Source organism: Silene latifolia, chromosome X (assembly GCF_048544455.1).
Source record: "Silene latifolia isolate original U9 population chromosome X, ASM4854445v1, whole genome shotgun sequence".
Classification (NCBI taxonomy): Eukaryota; Viridiplantae; Streptophyta; class Magnoliopsida; order Caryophyllales; family Caryophyllaceae; genus Silene; species Silene latifolia.
In genome coordinates this window covers 275,590,159-275,613,502 of record NC_133537.1, presented here as the reverse complement: position 1 = coordinate 275,613,502, position 23,344 = coordinate 275,590,159, and the positions used below count along the sequence as shown (strand labels likewise).

General features: G+C 40.5%; 1 non-coding gene across 1 annotated transcript; it reads right to left on the bottom strand.

The window, feature by feature from the left end:
• Positions 1–16,281: 16,281 nt before the first annotated feature.
• On the bottom strand, positions 16,282–16,352 carry TRNAD-GUC (transfer RNA aspartic acid (anticodon GUC)). Its single transcript has one exon. It is a non-coding gene; the product is annotated as a tRNA-Asp (tRNA).
• Between the last annotated feature and the right edge of the window lie 6,992 nt (positions 16,353–23,344).

Here is a 23,344-nt window from a genome sequence, read left to right as displayed (position 1 = left end):
CCAAGGAACTTCCGTCCCATAATGAGAGGAGGAATTGAACAACTTCAGTACTTCCAAGAGGTCCTTTTCGAATCCGATGACCACCGCAAGAACTTTGTCAAATTGCTAGGTAAGAACTATGAACCCACTCAATTCATAGATACTAGGGTGTTGGAAGTCCTTAGGATAAGGTACCCCACCGAGATGTTCTTTGATGGCCTAGGGATTGGAAAACTTTTACATGCCCATGCGGAGACGTACCTTAGTCTCACCCTTGAATTTTTGAGTAGCCTTCGCATTGTAACGAATACTCGAACCAATGTGGGCATGGAGTTTAGGTTGTGCAACCTAGACTATAGTCTTACACTTGATCAATTTGCCTACATTTTCGGTCTTGAAGTGCCCACCAACTACACCGAAAAACCTGCTGATTTCGATGTGGACCTACTTTGGAGGGCTATTTCCGGGAGGAATTTTACCGGTTTAAAGCAATGTTATACCTTCGCCATCCAACATCCGGTGATTCGGATCACCGAACGCTTTGTAGCCGGTACCATCAATGGGAGGTACGAACAAGATAGGTGTACTCTCATTGACTTAACTTTTCTTGAGTCCTATTTGAATGTTCGGGGGACGAGGCGCTATAACTTCAACACACCCCTTGATATACTTACTAGGTTTAATGATTTTGCTCAAGGGACCACCCAACTGAAGACCTTCGTAATGGGAGGTCTAATTACTATTTTGGCGAACTACCTTTGCCTCGGGTTCAACGCCCGTGGGATTTACACTCCTCTTGAGGGGAGGACTTTGATTGATGAGCACACCGTCTTCACCCATCACCGGTGGTGTAACTACACTCAAGAAGGGAGTGTAGAATGGTACACAAAAGGATGCACCTCAATCATCCTTGAGGGTTGGAAGATACCGGGCGTCGAACCAAGATTGAGCCCATATTCGCCTCCACCAAGCTACCTCCTTGATATCCAAATTCTCGACAATCCCCCTCAAAGGGAAGAGCCACCCCGCCAACAACAAGTACCTCGTGGGGCACCGGCAAGGCCTACTCGCCCACCTTCCTTTGTGCCTATCCCACCATACCCTACTCCATATACCCAATTTCAACCGGAAATCCCCAATACCCCTGGCATTAATGATTTGATGAAACTCATGAATAGAGTGGACCTCGGGGTACATGAAGGGAGGGTCGACAACTACTTGGCCCTTTATCCCCAATACTATAACATGGCGCAACATGGGTATATTGACCCCAATGGTCCTAAGCCCTCTTGGGCCCAACCACAACATTTGTTCCCTAATCAAGGGGGCCAAGCTTGGAATCTCGGTGGTGGAGGGTACTCGGGACAAGGAGGAGGGCATGATCAAGAAGAGTTTGACCAAGGAGGGTATTGGGGCCAAAAAGGAGGGTATGACCAAGCCGGAAGCTCTCACCAATATGGTTACCCCCAAGATGAGGAGGATGACGTGTGAAAGAGGCCTACCTCACCACCACCATTTGTATGATACCCCTCTCTCCCTCTCTCTCTTTTGTATATACATTGCATTTAGTGTAGCTTTCGCATACATTTGTATCATATTTCATTCACATTAGTTAGCTCATATAGATTAGTTTGCGTTGTATATATCTCACATACTCATATAGATAATTGCATATAGACTAGAATTCATGCATAGTCACTAATGACCAATCCTATTCTTTTCTACACTAGAGATAGTGTTTAAATCGGTTTGGGGAGGTTTGATCATAAGTGACCATAGTTTAAAACATGCATCATATAATATAGTTTAGATTGCATTCATTTGTTATATATATCATATAGAATTGCATTTAGTTAGAGCATGCATTCATATCATATCATATCATTGCATTTGTACTTCATTTCAAAAAATCAAAAAAATTCAAAAGCATGTATTTCCTTTTTATTCCTACTCCTACATGTACATTGAGGACAATGTCCAAAATATAGTGGGGGATGGGAATTTATATTCCAAAAATACATAAAAATTAAAAAATTTCGAAAAAACTCAATAATATGTCTTTTTTATTTCATAAAAACAAAAATCATAAAAATTTGAAAAATTGAAAAAACCAAAAACATGTTCATTTCCTTTTTAGTGTAGTCTTGTATATATTGTTTCGTATATATTGTGTTTGTTCATCCTTGTTCACATTAATTGACTACGCCACATCCGAGACATGAGGATATTGAAGACCGCATGGTATGATCTTTCCAATCTCCTTTTTCCTCTTTATGTTAATGACTATGTGGCTTTATTTTGATTGATGCGGTATAACAATGTGAACTTAGGACTTGCATTTAGTTTATGTGTCATATTAGTTGGTAGAATCATTTGTATTAGGATGTTTATATGTTAGTTGCATCATGGCATGTAGTTTGCATGGTTAGAAAAATTTTGTGAAACCGTCTATTTGGGAAGCTTGACAAGTGTATATAAGGCCCTTGTAGATGCTTTTTCTTCTTAAGACTTTGCTTGTTAGAATACTTATAAAACACCCTAGGATGTGTCATGCTAGTATCCTTTGATCCATGGATTAAGGCCTAGTCAAGAGTACCTTGTGGTGTGATAACTCCTTGGCTACCGTTTATTCCAAGGTGACCCTTGATACCATGCATCCATCCATCATCCATGTTCTACCACATTTTATCATCAAAAAGGGAATGGGCAAAAAAAAAAATCAATTTGAGTTCAATGAAATGAAAAGTGAAAGAAAGTTTGCAAAAATGCATCAAATGAAAAGAGGAGCAAAAATAGAACTCCTAAAGCTTCAAATATAAGGCACCCTCACTACATATGGGGTGACTTTGAAAATGTTCAAAAGAAAAATGCAAAAGTTGAAAGTTGTCAAGTATTGAAATGTCAAACATCAAAAAGAAATGGCAAAAAGAAAGTGTTCTCAAATGTTATATGCCACAAGAAATTGGGGGGGGGGGGGGGGGAAACAAACAACAAAAGCAAACTCCCAAATGAAACTCAAATTCTATCGATCCCTTTATCCATCGTATCCACTTTTGTGCATGGTAGAGAGGGGACGACCCTTCTTCTTGTCTAGGCAAGAAGGGGAATTCCGCGATCCTCCAGTGTTTCTAACACCATAGGGAGTCTATTCTTGACAAAAACATTTAACGATTGAGGACAAAGGTACCCTAGCTTGACACAACTTGGAGGTGATTTATTGGTATCCTTCTAGGCTTAGTAGTTTGAAGAAATTGCATCTATGAAGGAGTGTGTACCCTTGAATTGCTTCCCTTGTATATAATTTCCGCCACTTAGATGAGGAAAGTGGCTATTCTTTTGTAGATGCATCCATTACTTGATTTTGTGTGCTTTAATGTTTGGATGTGTCGCCATTTTGGCAAGACCCACCTTGCCTTGCAAGAAGGCATCCTACCTCATGGTTGTCTTGTTGTGAGTTGAAGGGGCGAAGTGAGACCCGCTAATTGTCTCACATCGGTTATATTATTAGGATAGATTTAATAAAGGTCTAGTTTTTGTCACCTCTTTACTCGGGACGAGTAAAGGTTCGGTTTGGGGATATTTGATGTGACCATTATTTGAGCATATTTAGTCCCCTAATTGAGCCTATTTTGCATACTATTATATCATTCCATGACCATTTTATCCGTCGAATGCTTTCTATTTTGCTTTCCTAGTGCATTTCGTATGTTTTGTAGGGAAGAAGATAATAAGGCGGAAATTCCCGTCTTTTGTGCATACTTGGAAGCTATTTTACGATGTTTGATGGACTAGTATGAAGAGGAAGCGAGAACTAAAGACCAATCCTACAAGAATAAAAAGAAAGTGAAGAAAAAGGATTCTGTCACAGAATCCGAGCGGCTCACACGCGAGACGCCCGTCCAGAGTGACAATCTGAGCGTCCAACCAACAAAGATGCTCGGATTCCCCCACTACAATCCGAGCGGGTTCCCAGAAAGACGCCCGTGCACCACCTCATGAATCCGAGCGTCTTCCCTTCATGGACGGACGGACCGCGACATCTTCCGCCGAGATGCTCATCCTTCCAAAAAGACTAGCGTTTCCCTGCACTAAACTCAAAGATGTAATTACTAATTTAGCCTTAGTTAACCTAATGAAACTCTACTATATATACCCCATTTGTAAATAATAAAAAAAAGGAGGGTTTTTAGGAGGTTAAGCCTCTACATTAGAAGTTCCTCTTAGATTCAATTAGGAGTGGATTAGAATAGATTGCTCTTTAATCTTTCCACAAAATTACACATTAATCTTTCATTGTTCAAGTTTATTATTCAAGTTTGTTACTTTTGGGTAATTGAGGATTATTGGGTTATTATTGAAGGATTGACAACCCTTCATCAATCAATCAAGTTTCTTCTATTATTCCTTGCTTTATTATTTGGATCATCTCAAGTTTGGTATAATTACTTTACCCTTTAATCTTTATTGTTCATTTCTTTATTCTATTATCATGTTTACACTTGTTGTGATGATTGACACCATTAATGACATGTTCCCCATGATAATGAGTGAGTAGTCTTTTAGCTAGGATTAGTGGGTAATAAGGGAAACCAACATGGGATTGATTCATGCTTAATCTAATATGTTCACATGATTAAATTGCTTGCTTGTTGTGATGTCAACTTTATGCACATGTTATGTTTGATGAAATGCTAAGCCTATGAATCCTTGCATTTTTACCATCTCTTATCTACTCAACTTGACTTGTAAGATATAAACCAACTCGAGTCTTGTTAGACCATGCATAGAAGTTGAATAGGAGGAAAGTAAGTCGACTTGTAGGTGTTGTACAATATAATCGATTCGGCTCCGGGACCCAACTCTTCCTTTGAACCGTAAGACATAAACCAACTCGGTTCCTTTACAACATTAATTGCTTGCAACTTTGTAAACATGTTTGTATGGTCAACTCCCATGAATCCCCTATGACCCCATGACATCCTAGTGCTTTTAGTCATTTGTTTACATTTCTTAGTTCATTGTTTGCTTTACTTTATTGCTTGCATTAGTCTAGGACACTACTACAAAACCCAAACAAATTGTGACACTAGCATAAATTGAGATAGATAGACTTAGAACCCAAAGCACACTGTCCCATGGATCGACCTCGACTTACCACTAACTAGTTGTTTGTTGAGTATTATAAATGTGTTTGATTGGATGTGTGACGACCAACTCTTGTCCATCAAGTACACCCACGCATATGAAACAAGATAATCAATAACGATCTTTTGTGATTCGATAAGAAAAGGAAATGATCTTTCATGAAATGAAATGAAGGTTCGTACCTCCAACAACAGCCCAGGGCCGACAGCAGCAAGAGAAGTCCCCTTCTCCATCAACTCCGGACGCACCATGGCCCTCATAAAGAGAATGAGGACCGCAAAACCAGCAATGACCCAGTCCCAACGACCTAGGTCGCTCAGGTCAGAAAGAGACGGAAGGAGCTTCGTCGATAGCCTCTCTCCCTTGTCTTTGAGGTAGATCGAAGACATGAACCACCAGAGTCACAAACGGACCCTCTGCTCTGCAGTAAAGGGAGGAGGAGCCGTCTCCCTCCCCTCGATCACCACCATCGCCGGGGTCTTCCCCGTAAAATAGTCCCTGACGTAAGAACTAGGCACCAATCCAGGTACCGCAGCAGCCTTCGGCATCAAGTTCCAGCCGATCAACCTCCTTGCCTCAGCCGAATCTACCCTCATGGCTGTCTCCGGCCACTCCACCACCTCAGTCCCACATGGCAAACCAGAAATCATGCCGTAATCCTTCAAAGTGACCCCTCCTCACCAAAAGGCATGTGAAATGTGGAAGTCGTGTCCTAAAACCGGTCTAAGAAAGCTCGGACGAGACTGAGGTTAGCCCAAAGCTTCCTCCTCGTGATCTCCCTCCACGCCCGCACCAAAGCACCGAACGCTCCCCGCTCGATGATGGCTCGCTCCTCAGCCGACAGCCTCTCGTAGCACCCCATCGCCGTCATGTAGCCTGAGAACGATCTGATGTTCCCGGCCTCCTATTTGAATTCGAAACAAAAGCTATTCCATATTCGTCAAGTGGTCGCTCAAAAACTTGTTTCTACCTCTTAATTGTCACCTACGTGTCGATACAGTCGTTTTGGGAGTAATTAGAGTACAATTGGATTCCGGGTCAAAAAACCCTCTTCATTTTCTAAAACCGAGTCAGAATGTTCTGGAATGTTCCGGATATTTCTATTCCATATTTTCCAATCTTTTGATCTTTGGTAAAATATCTCCCGTAATATTCATACAAAATATTAAGGAAACGAGATTAATCCGCTATTCCATAATAGAAACGCGAAATATTTCTTCCGCAGAGGAAAAACCATCGAGGAAAGGACGCAGCAGTGCTGCGCCTCTTCCAAGGGACGCAGTGCCTGCTGCGCCTCTTCCTCAGTCCTTTTTTGCGTATTTTCCGTATCTTTTCGAGATTCACTTCCAAAGTTTCTCCGAAAACCCTACTTCCCCCGTGTGATTAGTATAAATAGAGACCTTCGGTCTCACATATTTCTCACGCGGGTGTCCGCCCTTCTCTTCTCCCTTTGCATTCTAGACCACGTTCTTACTTTTTGGCGTCTACGTGCTTGAACATTCGACCACGTAAGCTCGGATCCTTCTGAGTACCAGCCTCATTTTGCATGACCGACCAATTTGACCAACTCCACATCAATCAACTTTAATCAATCTGTTTAATTCCTCCTAAAGGGCACTTTCGTCGTACATTTGAGTCGAGCATCACTAAACATTAACTTAGTTCATCTCGTTTCGTCAAACATGTAAGTCTGAGGGTGTAAATCCTTCTTTTGTTTATTGTTCTTTATTATCGTAATCATTATTGTAAGATTTATGTCTAAAATACTCTTAAAACCGATTTGTAAAACCTTATTTTAAAACCCTTTTTACGGATTATCAGGAGACAACCGTCGAGAAAGGATGCAGCAACTGCCGCGCCTCTTCGAAGGGACGCAGTACCTGCTGCGCCTCTTCGCGAGGCTGCCGCAGTTCCTGCTTCCTTTCTTCTTCCTTCGTCTTTTGATAATTCAATTGTTTCGCTTTGTTTTCAATTGTTCATTGTTTCTTTAACACGATAATTTAAGTATGATAATTTTAACCTGTAATTTATTCATTAATCATCATTATTTAATTCATCTTTTAAATCCCGACTTAAATCCCTTATAATCCATATTTGCGGTTTTTCGTCATTAAAACCGATTCTGTTTTAGAGGTTCAATTCACCCATATTGAATCTCTGGAATTCATTTTTGATATACTTGTATCTATTATTTACCGTCACCACCATTAATTCATCATTAATAACCTGTTTAGTCTAATTAATTTGTGTTTATTAATTCTCATAAATAACCTTATAAATCTTGTATAATTCGTTCTAATTGTTTCATCTATGTTTTATCGTTTTTATGACCTCAATCACATGTAAATACTATGTTAATCACTTTCATCCGAGTCAATTATTCATAATCAATCATTAAATTCACCAATTAACACTAACGAGTTGCGGTTCCGGCTTCACAGCCAGAACTCAACCCAGGAAAAGACGCAGCGACTGCTGCGCCTCTTCCAAGGGACGCAGCTCTGCTGCGCCTGTTCCTGGTTGATTTATGTCCCTGAATTCCCGTTTCTACTTTGACCTAGTTTATTAGATTACGTATTTAATTAACTATTAATCGTATTATCACCTTAATTTCTGTTTGTTTATTTATTAATTCTTTCTTTTCTGAAACATCCGTTTTAAATGTATTTTCGACATAAATCATTAAATCTGATGTAATTATTGTAATTTTCTTTATTGTGTTATTGTTGTATTTCTTTTATCGTATTGCTTGTATGCTTTCGCATGTAATCAATTCTAAATCCCGATTTGACCCAATTGTATGATAAATTTCGTGTTAACGGACTTAGTTAACTCTCACATGCTAGGATTAATCTAATGAATGTTGCATTGCATGCATATAAATCGAAAACATATCGAGTATAGACAATTTCCCTTATCATTAGTAGAGGCCGCTATCGAGGCGGGCAGGATTAGGTGTTCGATCAAAAGAGCTTCCTAATACGTACCCTCACCCCTTACTCCAGATCTCTGTGAACATCCGTGTTCATTGGCATCCACAAGATTCATTCTAGACATAGAATGCTAAGGGTGACGAGTGCTTAGTGTTCATGTCATTACTTTGTGTCTTGACATGACACGAGTTATTCAAACGGTTTCCAATTTTCCACAATAAATTGGTGGCAACTCCACAAATGCAAAACAAACAACAAGGAAAGCTTGCTTCGCTTTTCGCCCCTGTGGGCCCGCGTCCACACTTGTCGTCTGTTCTATTTACAGGGGAAACAGAAAGTTGTTGTTGTCAGGGGATACGTGTTTGCTTACGACCGGCTTCAACAAGTTAAGGTTCATGGTATACCCTTTCGTCACAATTGCAGGAAAGTGGAAGTGTCCCAATTGTATAAAGACGAGTATGGGGAAGTAAAAGTACCATTTCCTAATGAGGAGATCACTTATTTGAAAGAAGCCCTGAGCTCTTATGTGCAATGGCCTAACAACCACATCAATGTTGTAATTCCCGAGGTACCTATAGGCAGATGTTAATTATTATTTGTTCTTTAAATATATTAGGGTACGAATATTAACACATCGTAAGTACTTTAATCTTTACATTTGCAGAAGTTAAGCAAAGCCATGGCGGCAGCTAAAACAATTACTACTACGTCAACGGAAGTTGTTGCAGTCAAGCCTCCTTATGATTCTTATTATGAATCGTGTGAATATAAGAAAAAAATGAAAACTGCTTCGCTGATGGATTTCCACAACCTGGCTGTAAAGAAGTCACCTAGAGGGGATGTAGTCATGATTTTTTTTATTATTATAACTATGCATTGTTATTATTTGTTTATTAATTTCTCCTTTAGATATGGTCCAAAAGCGGAAAAGAAACGATGGAAATGCGTCAGGCGACGACTCAGGTGATGAGAATAATTTGCAACACACTGCGGGTCGAATGCGCCGCAGGGTTTCCACAGAAGCAATAAATTCAAAGATACCTAATCCTTACAGTGGGATAAAGATACGGGCCTGCCATATGGTGAGAATGTCGGGTATTTTGCGAGTTGGATTGGTTGTTGTGTAAGACAGTATGTGCCTCTCGGTACGCCGCATATCAGTGAACTGGGTAAAATACGGAACACCATGCTAATAAACAGAATAAAGGTATGTATATACGATAATAAATGTTTTAGCTTAAATTAAGTTACTACTTGATATGTATTTTAGCCGAAACACTTGTACCAACTATGCTCATCATATATGCAGTTAGCTTACATTGTCCCCAAAAAGTATGATAAGTACCTAAAAAAAAGACAGGGGAAGCACTCAGTTCTTGGAAGTTAAAGATTGCTGAGAAGCACTTGTTAAACAAGGAAACCTGGGAGATTGCTTATAGGCAGTCTGACAAGTTTAAGGTAACTTAATAATAATAATTAAAAAAGTATACTTAGTTTAGTGTTTGGTCATGCTTACGTTTCTTGATACAAATTATTTGATGAAGGCTATGAGTGAGAGGAACAGGGCGAACATTTCAAAGAAAAATACCGTCTTTTACGGCTCCCGAGTTGGTTATAGATTAATTAAGAAGAAACTTGTAAGTACATAATTCTTATAGTATTAGACTATTAGGTGTTTTAGTCGGATGTTATATATGTTCATAGTAATCATACATATTTTGAGAGGATATCAACGTGATGAATGAATTGTAGGCAAAACTTGGAAAATTCAGTCGTCACGACGCTTGGGTGGAAGGTCACACACCTAAGAATGGAAAGACGGAAACTGAATATGATAAGGACATCAAAGAGAAAATTGTAAGTTTGAATAAAGATGTCACCCCTATCGCTGGTGGTCGGAGTTATATAATTGTGAGTTGCTTAATGGTTTTATGTGTATATAGAGGATCTGTGAGAAGGAGGTATAGGAAGGAAAATGGAAGCCTGATAGACTTGATGACATTTTTGTTAGGGCAATCGGCAAAGCAGAGCATCCAGGTCGTGTGAGAGGGGTATCGACGCATGTTGGTATCACTAAGTATTTTGGGAAAACTACTCGAAGTGGTGATGATTCCAAGAAGGTAATCAATAAATACTGTATTTGAACCAACATAATTTATAACTATATATGCTGACATTAATTTCTACTACACAGCTACAGAAAATAACCAGGTTGATGATGAGAATGTTGGAAACTGGGAAAAAGCCATCAGGAAAAGAGTTGGATATGGTTCAAGAAGTCGTAAAGGAAGCAGAGGGGGAGGAGAAGGAGGAGAAGGAGGAGGAGGAGGAGGAGGAGGAGGAGGAGGAGGAGGAGGAGGAGGAGGAGGAGGAGGAGGAAAAAAAGGTAATAATATTTATGTCTTATATATATACAATGTGTTATATGATTTGGAAAATCAGTACGTGTTATATGGACAAGTGTTAATGTATAGAAGGAAGCCGAGGAGGACATGGCAAGAGAGAAGGAAATGGCAAAGGAGACTGAGGTGGGAGCCGAGGATCGATATCAGGCAGTTGAAGAGGAAGAGGAAGCCAGGAAGGTCGTGACACAAGATGAGATTGAAATAGTTGATGATCAGACGTTCTTCTCTACACCGAAAAAGGTAATAGCTACTAGTTTATAATTATTCATCTCAGTACACATTTTTTACTTATGAAATTTATTAAAGGTAGTGAATATATGTGTACTAATTGATTAAAGCTGTCGTGAAGGGCGATTGCATGGTGGCTTGTCGTCTGTTCTATTTACAGGGGAAACAGAAAGTTGATGTTGCCAGGGGATACGTGTTCGCTTACGACCGGCTTCAACAAGTTAAGTATCATGGTATACCCCTTCGTCACAATTGCAGGAAAGTGGAAGTGTCCCAATTGTATAAAGACGAGTATGGGGAAGTAAAAGTACTATTTCCTAATGAGGAGATCACTTATTTGAAATAAGCCCTGAGCTCTTATGTGCAATGGCCTAACAACCTCATCAATGTTGTAATCCCCGAGGTACCTATACGCAGACGTTAATTATTATTTGTTCTTTAAATATATTAGGGTACGAATATTAACACATCGTAAGTACTTTAATCTTTACATTTGCAGAAGTTAAGCAAAGCCATGGCGGCAGCTAAAACAATTACTACTACGTCAACGGAAGTTGTTGCAGTCAAGCCTGCTTATGATTCTTATTATAAATCGTGTGAATATAAGAAAAAAAATGAAAACTGCTTCGCTGATGGATTTGCACAACCTGGCTGTAAAGAAGTCACCTAGAGGGGATGTAGTCATGAGTAACATTGACGAGGAAATTATGGGCGCAGCTGATATAGCCGTACTGGATCCGAAGCAACTGATGGAATTTGTCGACCTTGACAATTTAGATGTTGTTCACATTTTGATTTGGATGAAGTAAGTTTTATTAATAAAACTATTTAGTCATTTCCATTTACGAATAGTGATGTTTGTTTAAATTATCAATTACAATAATATTTTTTATTCCATGTGGCGTAATAGATACCTGAATAATAAGATCGCTGAGTAGAAGTTCTCAATTCATGCCTACGGATTCTTGAGTCCTAAGGCGTTCTCTGTGCACAAAACTTCATACGAAGAACAAATCAATAGCATCGCTCGTCGGTTGATGTCGTACAAAAAACTATAGCTTGCCCCCTACAATGAGAATATGTATGTATAGTACGTGATTATTGTAATGAATCACGGTTCTATAAATTTATTATTAACATGCTTAAATGCGTATAAATGAACTAACAGTTCAATGTCCCAAAATTAATAGGAAGCATTTGGTGCTACTGGCAATCCAAGTGGAAACAAAAACAGTGTACTGGATTGACTCTCGCGAAGGCAAACCCTCTGACAGTTGTGTAAGGATGATAACTGGGTAAATTTACAACCTTCAATAATTTCATTTGTTATTGTATGACTTGAGCCAAATATATGCAAATAATAATGGCATGTGTGTATATTTATGAATTGGTGTTTTTGAAGCAAAAAAAGGATTATGTCCACTTGGGAAATATGAAAGCAACATTGTTCCCAATTTTATCACGCCATTAGTAAGTATATTCTTAATAATTACTCGTATCATTTAATTAATGTTTCTGCGAGAGGTTGATTATCTAATTCAGCTGATTTGTGTGTGATTTATATAATAGTCTCCTAAAGCACCAGATAACAAACAATGCGCCTTTTACATTTGTCAGTCCATGTGGGAGGTTATCAACAGAAAACTATCTACCATTCCGATACGGGTTAGTGTGACTTAAAAACTATTTCAGACGTAAATTGAGTTCAATTCTGTATACTTTCATGTATTATATCTATTTTGATTATGTATATTTTGAATTGTAGTTTCCACTAATATTCAACAAAGCCCCAGAATATTCGCCAGAGGACATCAACAAGATGAGAAATATGTGGGCCAGTTATGTTGTTTCATTAGCGGAGTCTCAATAGTTTTCTCATGCTTTATGTATGAGTGTGTATATATAAAGCCATTGTGTATTAGCTTCTTTTGTTTTTCTGAGGAAGTTGTGTTTTGGTTGTTGATCATCCTGTTTGTACTGTTTTTAAACTGGGTTTAATTGATTGCGGGGTGTAATATTTTGATACAGGATTGAATTTTTGCACTGCACAACTGCTGGAATGCTATTTTTCAGCTGCAGCTGAAAAAAATAGCATTCCAGTAGCTACTACAAACGCTGCAGAAAAAATAGCATTTCAGCCGCTGCTAGAACAAGCTAAAATCATTTAAAAAATAAAATAAAAACGATAACGGTTAAAAACAACCCGATGCAAACAATTATTTGACAACCGTTTTATTTAGATAAATAACCGTTGGCATATTTTCCCTCCCATTCAAACCGCCAAAAATATAAGATAACGAACGATAACCGTTGTCGAGTTCAAAACTTTTACAACGGTTTATTTAAGCAGAACCGTTGTCAAAATTTCATCAATAAAAATCGATAATGGTTACATACCGTTGTCAATAAAAATCGATAACGGTTTTGCACGCAATAAAGCCGTTGTTAAATTTTGACATTCAATTAAATAAGATAACGAAATGAACCGTTATCATATATAAAATTTAACAACGGTTTTGGAACGATATGACTTTGTCAATAGTAAACTACGACAACGGATTTGAAACCGTTCTTAAGATTTAATAACGGTTTCTTAAAAGATTTTATAACGGTTCTTGATGTTATATAACGGTCGCGTGTTATTTTTACAACCGTGGTATATATTTAACAACCGTCGTTGCAATAACGGTCCTGTGTTTCTATTTAAAAATGGTAATTGTATTATTTGACAGTTATTGAATGTCTTATTTGGCGTAGTGAGTTATTGTGAGAAAAAAAATTAATCAAACAAAAACGGATGATTGACACAGAGGGTAACGTAACCCTACAATGCACAAAAATATAAACATACCTTAACTAGCATAACCGATCGAGCAAAAGTGATTGCGAGAGGGAGATGAAACAATCTGCATAAATTAGCAGATAATTTCAATCACTGTAAACTTGAACCAAGATTTGGGTATCAAATAGATGTGAAATTAATCATAAACAAATAAATGTGAAATAGGGAATCAAGATTTGGGGATTGGAAAGTTGAATGATAAAAGTAACATAATTAAGAACAGACAAATATCGTGCCTCTAGAGTTCCCTGTGAGGAGTGCCGTCTAATTCTCGTCGTTAGTTCCTCCTCCTCTTCGAGGCCTCATCTACGTTACTTCTCTATCGTAGGCGACGGTTTTTGTCTTTTTTCTTTTTCTCTCTCTCCTATAGTGTTTTGTTTTCTTTGCATCGTTTGCCCTAATGGCGGGTTCGAGCGCAATAGGGCGAAGGGAAGGAAAACAACCTCTTTTTGAAGATGATGAAGACGGGGATGCAGGTTTTGTTTGGGATGTGGGTGATGATGTGCGAGAGATACAAAGGTCTGAGTTGATGTTGGTGGGGCGTTTGTGGACAGCGAAATCGAGTAATGTCCGAGCAGCGATTGACACAATGATCAAGCTTTGGAACCCTAAAGGTTCAATCCTAGGTAATGTTATCGATGCTAAGGATAAATTTTTTGCTTTTCATTTTACTGATGAACGAGACAAGAATAGAGTTGTCGAAGGCCAGCCTTGGCACTTCGATAACTTTATGTGGTGCTTTGGTGATCCGTGTACTACGGGTAAATTAACTGATACGCCTCTCTTCCTTGTTCCCCTTTGGGTTCGCATTTATGACTTGCCCATTAGAGGAAGGTCAAATGAAGCTAATATTAGAAACCTGGGACAACAATTGGGAAAATTTGTGAGTCTGGATGTAATACCACACCCGGAATTAGAGAGAGCGGTGCGTATTAGGGTGATACTTGATGTACGTAGGCCGCTGAAATCAACAGTAAAGGCGCGTATGTCTGGGAAAAGGATGTCTGCGACTGAGTTCAAAGTCAAGTTCGAACGAATGCCGACCTTTTGCTATGGCTGTGGGGTGCTGGGACACGGTGAGAAGGACTGCGAGGATGGCCCTTATGAGGAGGGAAAGCTGAAGTATGGGGAATGGCTACGGGCATCACCGTGGAAGGTTACAAAGAAGACTACTGAACCATTGGGCAAGGCGGCTAGGGCTTTACTGGTCGAGTTCGATGAGGAGCAATGTAAGCGGGAGGAGGTCGTGGTTGAACAAATGATAGAAAAACTCCAAAAAATTGCGGTGTCACATGCTTCCAAGAGAATGACCACTAAACCCTCTGTGTTAGGGGAAGGTGGCGAGGGTTCTATAGTTGATATGAATGTACAGGGGAGGGAAGAAGGGGTAGTAGATGGGGCGGGTGTTGTGATGGAATTTTCTAATTCTGAGGGGCAAGAAGGGGTTAATGAGCATGGGGTGGAACATAGGGCGAGCACGGAAGGGGAGCTTTCTTTTATGGACAGTGAAGGTGGCCTGGCGGAGAAGGAGAGAGCGACGGGGCCTGAAGGTAGAAAGTGGAAGAAGATTGCTAGGGAGAAGGGAGGCGTGAGTAGTGATGGGGCTACGACTACAATAGCTGATAGGGCGGGGTCGAAAAGAGCCAGGGAAGGAATTGAGCAGGGTCCGGATAATGTGGCGAAGAAACCTTTTATTGATATGGGTGTGTTTTCACCTGAGGCGGAGGTTGAGGGAGCTCAACCCCGCCGGGCCCAATGAATCTTTTAAGCCTCAACTGCAGAGGGCTGGGCAACCCCGATGCAGTTGGTGGACTCCGGAATTTGATCCGGAGAGAGGCCCCGACTTTCATTTTCCTTTGCGAAACGAAGCTGAGTAGTGTAGAGATGAGGAAAATTAGTTCCAGTTTTGATGAGTTTTACAGTATGGAGGTCGATAGTGTTGGCAGATCGGGGGGGCTTGACTTTTCTTTGGAGGAAGGAGTTGAATGTAGTTTTTAGGGCTGCTTCTGTACATTTTATGGACTTTGATATTGAGATGGAAAGTTCGAAGTGGAGACTGACTGGCTTTTACGGCTGGCCTTCGATCCAAGATAGGCATTTATCTTGGCAGCTGCTTAGGACTCTCGCTGCTGAGTCTCATGATCCTTAGCTTTGTGTGGGCGATTTTAACGAAATTTTAGTTGCAGATGAAATGAAAGGGGAGACTAGGGCTCAGTGGCAGATGAGTAACTTCTGGGAAGCGGTGGATGATTGCGGGCTCAGTGACCTGAATTTTGTGGGGTACGCATTTACTTTTGATGACGGGCAAGGGGGAGAGGAGAATAGACAATGCCGTTTGGATCGGGCTATGAAGACGGAATCTTGGAAGGAACTTTTCCCTTATGCAAAACTCGTTCACATGGATCGTGAGTGGTCGGACCACGCCTCTTAAGGTTGTTTTTAATTAGCGGAGAGAGGAGGAGCACACTAATAATAGTCGGTTCCGTTTCGAGCAGATTTGGATAAGGGAAGCTGGGTGTGAGGACACGATAAAACGGGTGTGGGAGGAGGATGACTGGAATGTGCTTGAGACGATTTCACGGTATGGCATGATAGAAAAATCCCAGATAAGATTGGTACTGGACTACTGCCAACGAAGATGATGCCAAAAAAAATAAAGCTCAGCTACGCATACATGTCATCTTTAATCAGACAGACATGGCGAACCCAAAGTGCCATAGAGGGCGCATGATTCATCATCACTTGTTAATGCACCAGCCAGGAATCGAACCCGGGTCTGTACCGTGACAGGGTACTATTCTACCACTAGACCACTGGTGCTTGTTGAATGTTAAGTTACTGAAAACTTATAAGGCCTGTACAATGTGAGCGTAGTGGGTGGTACATGATGACATAAAATAAAAACAATACATCGTGATAATTTGATGTTATAAAAGAATAAAAATCTGGCATTTGTAATAATGCCATTAAAAAACGGTGTTGCTCTTTCCCATACAACTTTTACTCTTTCACATACATTTTTTTCACAATGTTTCCAAACACTACCCTTTTCCTCAACAAAAAAAACCTTGATTTTATATTCTATTCCTCTTAAAACGTAATTCAATATCACTCACATTTTTCAGTTATGAATCTTAATTCTGATATCCAACAAGTAACTACTCTGATTTATCAAAAAATTACATTAATTTGTTATCTATTATACAAAATTGCATTGTGTAACTAGATTGTTTGTGTGATTTAGGGTTACTATAAGGCTATAAAAGTATAACGCATTACAATTGGCGAATTTTAATCAAATTAGCATTTACTCTGTATGACTTAATTGCTTGTCAAATTGATTTAAAGTACCATTTCTTTCGAAAAATTTCTTTCACCACCATTTCAATATAAAGAGAATGGCCAATACGACGTCATTGCTTGTCAATTTGAGATTTTAATCAAATAGCCATTCAAGACTTAATTGTCTTATCAATTTTTTTGTTTTTGATTAATAAACTCTACAATACATAAGAGAACATGGAAGATGAATGATGTGCGATGGGACTTGGGAGTGCGAAGGGACATGGTAGTATACAGGAATTACATCAGGATTGACTGGGGCTGCGTTAAGAGTGGTTCGTTGGTGGAGTCGTGGCCGTGACATTGGTTGGGAAAAGAACCTGGTGGTCGGGTCGGCGACGGGTAGGATCGCTCGCGATGGGGACGGTTGGTGTTCGTGGACAAGAATGGAGGTGGTGGCATGGTGGGGAAGGGGTGATGGATATATTTAATTATTACTCCGTATACATGTAGCATGAGATGAGGGAGGAGAGAAAATTGAGAAAATGAAAGGGGCAGAAAGGTACTTTGCGTATGCGTAAGAGTAAAATGCGATGTGAAAGAGCAATACCCATTTTATATTTGTAAAGTTGTTATTTGACTTTATTTGTTACCTTATTCTCTTGCTAATTTGTAGGATCTTGTTGCCTTTGCTTTCACATTGTATCTATATATACTGTGATGTATTCATTCATTGTATTTCTAAAAAACTTTACTTCAAACCCTGATATTCATGTTCGTACACAGGCGCTTGGTGCGATATCATGTGATACATTACGTAAAATTATGGCTTCTGTGATTTCTTTGCTTGGGTACAATATTTACAGTGATTAATGTGGTGGCTTACAACTTTAGTTTGCCATAATAAGCCTGAAATTGCCTCTTTTCGTCTTGCAGATGGGTATGCATCATTGAAAGACGCTTTGGTCTCTAATAGTGTACGATTTCAGAGGTACTAGTTCTTATTTGGATGGCACATTTACTTGAGAAATACTTTGGTTGCCCTTGGAAAAACACGAGAAATGTAACTTCCCATGAATTAGAAGAAGTGGGGTTGTTTGGTTGTCATGTTTTCGTAAAAATGGGGGAAGTTGCACCTCCGATGACTTCCTACAAAAATGTAGAAGTTTCTTACCAACACCCCCTTGATAAGTTGAAGTTCCTATGGAAGTAAGTTCCCACATTGCTGGAAACCAAACAATTTTGGGAAATTTTCATGAATTGGATGATATTGTACTTCACATGATCTTGCAATTCTCACATCAACCAAACGACCCCTAAGGGTATGTTTGAATAACAAAAGTGGAGGGAAAGGAAGGGGAGGGGGAAGGAGGGAAGAGAAAGGGAGGTTAGGGAAGGGGAGGGCAAATGGGGTGTGGGTGTTTAGATACAATTCCTTCCAAATCTTGTCTATTATGAAGAGATTTTGATTTGCCTTCGATGAGGGAAAATGGATCCCTCCAAATCTCTTCCCCTCCACCCTTATTTGCTATCCAAACAAGGGATTTTAAATCCCCTACTCCCCCTCCCTTTCTTTTCCCTCCAAATCCCTCAATCCAAACACACCCTAAGAGATCCAGACCTAGACACTGTACCTATGGCAAATAGGCTAGCATTATATAGGCTAGCATAAGAATGATTCTGAGGTGTCTATTCGATTTACTTGTTCCAGTTTGATTTTGAAGTTTTTTTTTAGAACCACCGAGCAAACATAACCAGCGCGTTCATAGCTGTATCAACGCTCTGTCAAACTACGAAGGTGAAGTCACAAGTGCATCCTTGACATTTAGGTTAAACTTTTAGCGTTCTTTATGAAATAAAATAATTATACTCCGTAATATTTTTTTCATTCTCAGTTATGTTGTTGAGATTGGTCTTTTAGGCGGTTGGCCATTACGTTGTTAGTGTTGTCGGTTTTAACAAAGAATCATGGGAGGGGAGAGGGCAAAGCTGGAGAGGGTGGGAAAGAGTTCAGTAGGTTACTTAATTTTAAAAAATATACATTTGAGAGGGAGGGATAAGGAATAGAAAAGGACGGAGGCCATAAAGAAGTTAGTTTTAACAGATGTAAGTGAGGCCGGGGGGAGTGAGCGAGTTAGCAACTAGAATCGACAAACTTCATGCTTAACATCAAATCTAAGTTGGTTTATCATCAAATATGCAGAGTATGCTCAAAGAATCATTTATGCTCCTCATTTGATTTAGCACCTTGCTGCTTACTTTGATTGTTGTTTAGAAAGAAATGTTTGTCTTAACAGTGAAGTTAATCTTAAGAGTTAGGTTGCGTCGGATTACTTTGGCTTCTGATGCAAATGACTTTGTATGCTGACAGATGGATTATAATGATTCATTATTGTGTGGGAGTCGCCAACGGCTACCCAAGAGACGATTGTACTACAAAGCTGTTCTTGGCACACGCGAACTTCAGAAATGGAAAGGGACTAGTATCGGGAAAATTCTTCGGGAGCTAAAGCGAAAGAGGAAGCGACTTACATGGTTAAATGAGAGTGATAGGACGGTGGCAAATGTCGAAGAAAGGAAGAAAATCATGAAGGAGATTAATCAGTTACTTCGACAAGAGGAGACCTTTTGGCGACAAAGATCGAGGGCTTTATGGTTACAGGATGGGGATCGTAACACCAAGTATTTTCATAGAAAGGCGGGGCAGCGTAAGCAAAAGAATAATATTAGTCGGATTGTTGAGGAGGATGGCACAATTAGGGATGGGACTGAGGCTGTTAAGGCCGCGACAGTGAGGTACTCTTCCTCAGTGTTTACGTCTTCACAGCCCACGGGTTTTGAGGAGCTGCTTGTTGGTGTTCAGGGGTGGGTCTCGGCGGGAATGAATGATATTTTCAGCGCGGAATATAGGGGGGATAAGGTCTTTGAAGCACTCACTCAAATACATCCACTAAAGGCGCCTGGACCTGTAGACACCTCAAAATGTATACCGGCCTTTGAACACCCGATGATGAGGCCTTTATTTAATTCGGAATGAAACTTACTTGAATTTGATATAGGGTTATTTATGCTCAAAATTGTCCCAAAAATAACCTTTTATAGCCCGGTCCACTTTGACAATTTACTACATACCTAGCCTCTCTTAATTAATTATGGGAGTAATGTTATATATTAACGGCACAAAACTGTAAATATTAAGACGACATTTAGTCGGGCAAATAATAAAAGTAAATGTAAGGCATTACACCTTATGTTGCTTTAGATCATAATTGGACGACATTTAGGTCCAAAGCAAATTAGAGTCCAAAGCCACAATTCACATGTATAGTCCAAGACCATGTTTCACATGGAGTTCCCGACAACGAGATTGAATTTTGAAACATTGTTTTCCCAATTGTTCCACCAAAGGATCACATGCTTCAAAGTCCAAATAGGAAAGTCCAGTTGCCAACATGATCAGAGTTATTAGCAAAAGGAGTTTCAGTAGAGTTTTCAATAAGAAAAACGGACGAAGGAACTAAGCTGCCAGCTAAAAAGATCATGGTACATGATTTACGGATAGAGTTTGGTAGGACAATTCTATCTTTCGAAAATTTCGGTTCTCGTCCAGCACTCTCGTCTTAACTAGTATAAATACTTCCCTTTCTTCCCTTATTCAACACACAGAAAATTCATAAAAAATATACTACCTTTTCAGAAATACTATTCCATACAAAATACCACCTTCCCATCATACTTTCACAATACATACATCCATCCTATTTTGAGCATAAAGACGCCCTAAAGTCAGTTCGAGTAAGCTAATTGTCGAAACGCCGTATCCAGGTAGGCCTGAGGGTGTCATATCTATTCTCTACTTCTTATATTATCGTAATTTAGCTTTCGTTGTATGTAAATAATTTGTATAAAATTGTTCTAAAAAAACGTTTTCTTTTGCTTAAATCGTCAAATATATAATATTATAAATAAATAGTAGAGGCCGTCAGTTTGATGGGCGATCCGGGTGCCTAACACCTTCCCTGATCGTACCTTTACCTCCGAATCCGCAATCTTTGGTTCAGACCGGAGTGACGGATCAGTCCCCATTCCAGGGATCAAAAGGGGCCTTTTCCGTTAACTTATTTTTGTATGTTTTTTTTATAAAACTTTACAGCCTAAAATACTCAAAGGCGAAAAAGGCATGCCCCAGAAACAAAAGGAGATCGCCTAAAACTCAGAAACACCGCCATGATGCTCTTATCATAACATCGTACATAGAAACTACACCGTAAGAAAAATCCTGGTGGATATAATAAACTCAGTCAACATGGATCAAATCTAGCAAGTGGCAAACCAGAATGAGCGTCCCGCAGGAACTATCAAAGCTTGCAAAGAAACAATCGAAATATAGGAACCAACAACGACAATCAACACGCAATCCGCCAGGAGCTTGGATGCTGATTCCAATGGTCACCCTCACAGGGTAGCATCTCATATGGATCTTCTAAAGCGAGAACTAATTCTGGCTCAGGAACATCAGCAGCCTCAGCAGCAGTTTAGGGGAGCTGACCTCACCAGCAGTATTTTCGGGTAGCTGACCTTATCAGCACCCAGAACCAGGTCCCCAAGACGCTGAGATCTAGTAGAATAAAAGAAGTCTCGACCAACTATCTCCTCTTAACTTCCAGGAGGCAGGAAGTAGGAGGAACCAGAAATAGAAATCCAGAAAGCAGGAGGAACCAGAAATGGAAATCCAGGAAGCAGGAGGAACCAGAAATGGAAATCCAGGAAGTAGGAGGAACCTGAAACAGAATTCCAGGAAGCAGGAGGAACCTGAAACGGAAATCCAGAAGCGGAAGCTCGGAAGCGAGGATGCGAAAGGAAGCAGAGGCGAAGCATGGGGAGGCGAGAAACGTGAAGCGAGCGCGATTCGCGACACCGGAACAAAGAACCAGATTAGTTGTCGCAAAGAACCCTTTCGCAAGAACCCAGCAAAGAAAAATCTAGCGAAGAAACTGGATGAAGGGCAGGACCCAGAGTGAGCCAGACTTCTGCATAGCCCATTTACAGGAGCCATCATCCAAAGGGAGCAGAGACGGGGAAACCCTAGTACCACCTCTGCTGTCCGAGCCAGAACCAGAAGAACCCTGGCACCACCACTATCATCCAGCCTGGAACCAGAAGAGCCCTGGTCGCAGTACCTGGATCCCACACCTGGTCTTGTATCTGATATACCGCACCTAGTCCCAGTACCTGATCCCGCACCTGGACCCTGTATCTGGTTCCCTACACCTGGTCCCCAAACCTGTCGATAACCAAGGCTTCAGTTAGCGTCATACGGACACCCAGAATATTATCTCAATAAGTCTCTGCATCCTGCAGAGACCAGGTACACGTCACTTGAAAAACTGTTTCTTGCACTTGTTATAGCTTTCTGTAAATTGCTTTCTTATTTTAGTCTCATCATATATATGTGGTAATTGACTACCCCTAAAAGCCTATATGAGAAAACTAAAGTTATTAGAATAAATGAACAATGACCAATTGAACCATACGCCTAAGTGCTCACACCCTGAAGTTCGAACCTCGAATGACAGTTAAGTCACAAACCATGGTAGACTTTGCACCTGACTCTAGTCCAGCACCCCAGACTTAGGTTGATGAAAAACATCAGCGACCTAAAAGGGAAATAGGAACCAGAGTTGTACGTGTCACACTAGTGGAATTTCCAATAAAAGGAACAAGAGTAGGCCTGGTACCCAGGTCCCAGCAGAGGGGCCGGGAGGGAACCTGATCGTCCGAGCCTGCAGCGACCCAGAGAGTCAGGCACCTGAAAAATATCTAAAACCAGGCAGGTCCCTAGTCGGGGGCCAGAACCCAGAATCTGGAGGCAGACGTCCTTAAAACCTGGGGGTAGCATTCAAGCTAGGTATCTCACCACTTACGCTTATCATTCATGTGCTAAAACCATCAGTAAATAAAGAACAGGAAGATTCATGTACATATGTCGCTCTTAAAGTAATTTGTCAACTTCGTAATCTTGCTTCCCCTGTTATATTTTGAATAACTATTGTCTTGAGCGTTGGAAGGTCGTTGGCTATGCCATCTGCTGGCCCTATTAGAATAATTTCTTGCAGAAGATCTCTCTACCAGCAGGAGTGGTTACTCAGACTCCAGAACCCGCCACTCCTTCCCCATATAAAATCGCTCCTCCTGCAGCATATGACGCAGAACGCAGAACGCAGAACGCAGGACACAGAACGCAGGATGCAGAGACGCAGAACGCAGGGCGCTCCCTACAGGAAATTTTCGGCCTGCAGAAACAGCCTCCCCGCACACAGGTCGGGCCAGCAGGACAGGTAGCTCCGTCAGCAGCTTGCAGGACATGAATCAATGGCATGGGGGCAATTCAATCAACGTACCGCTGATACATAAAAGCTCCTAGCACCCTGAATATATAAGAGACAGGCAGCATCCAGAATGATGCAGAACACATCCTGCATCAGCTTCCCAAAGTGATAAATCACAGCAACACGTGCTGCCACCAGCCT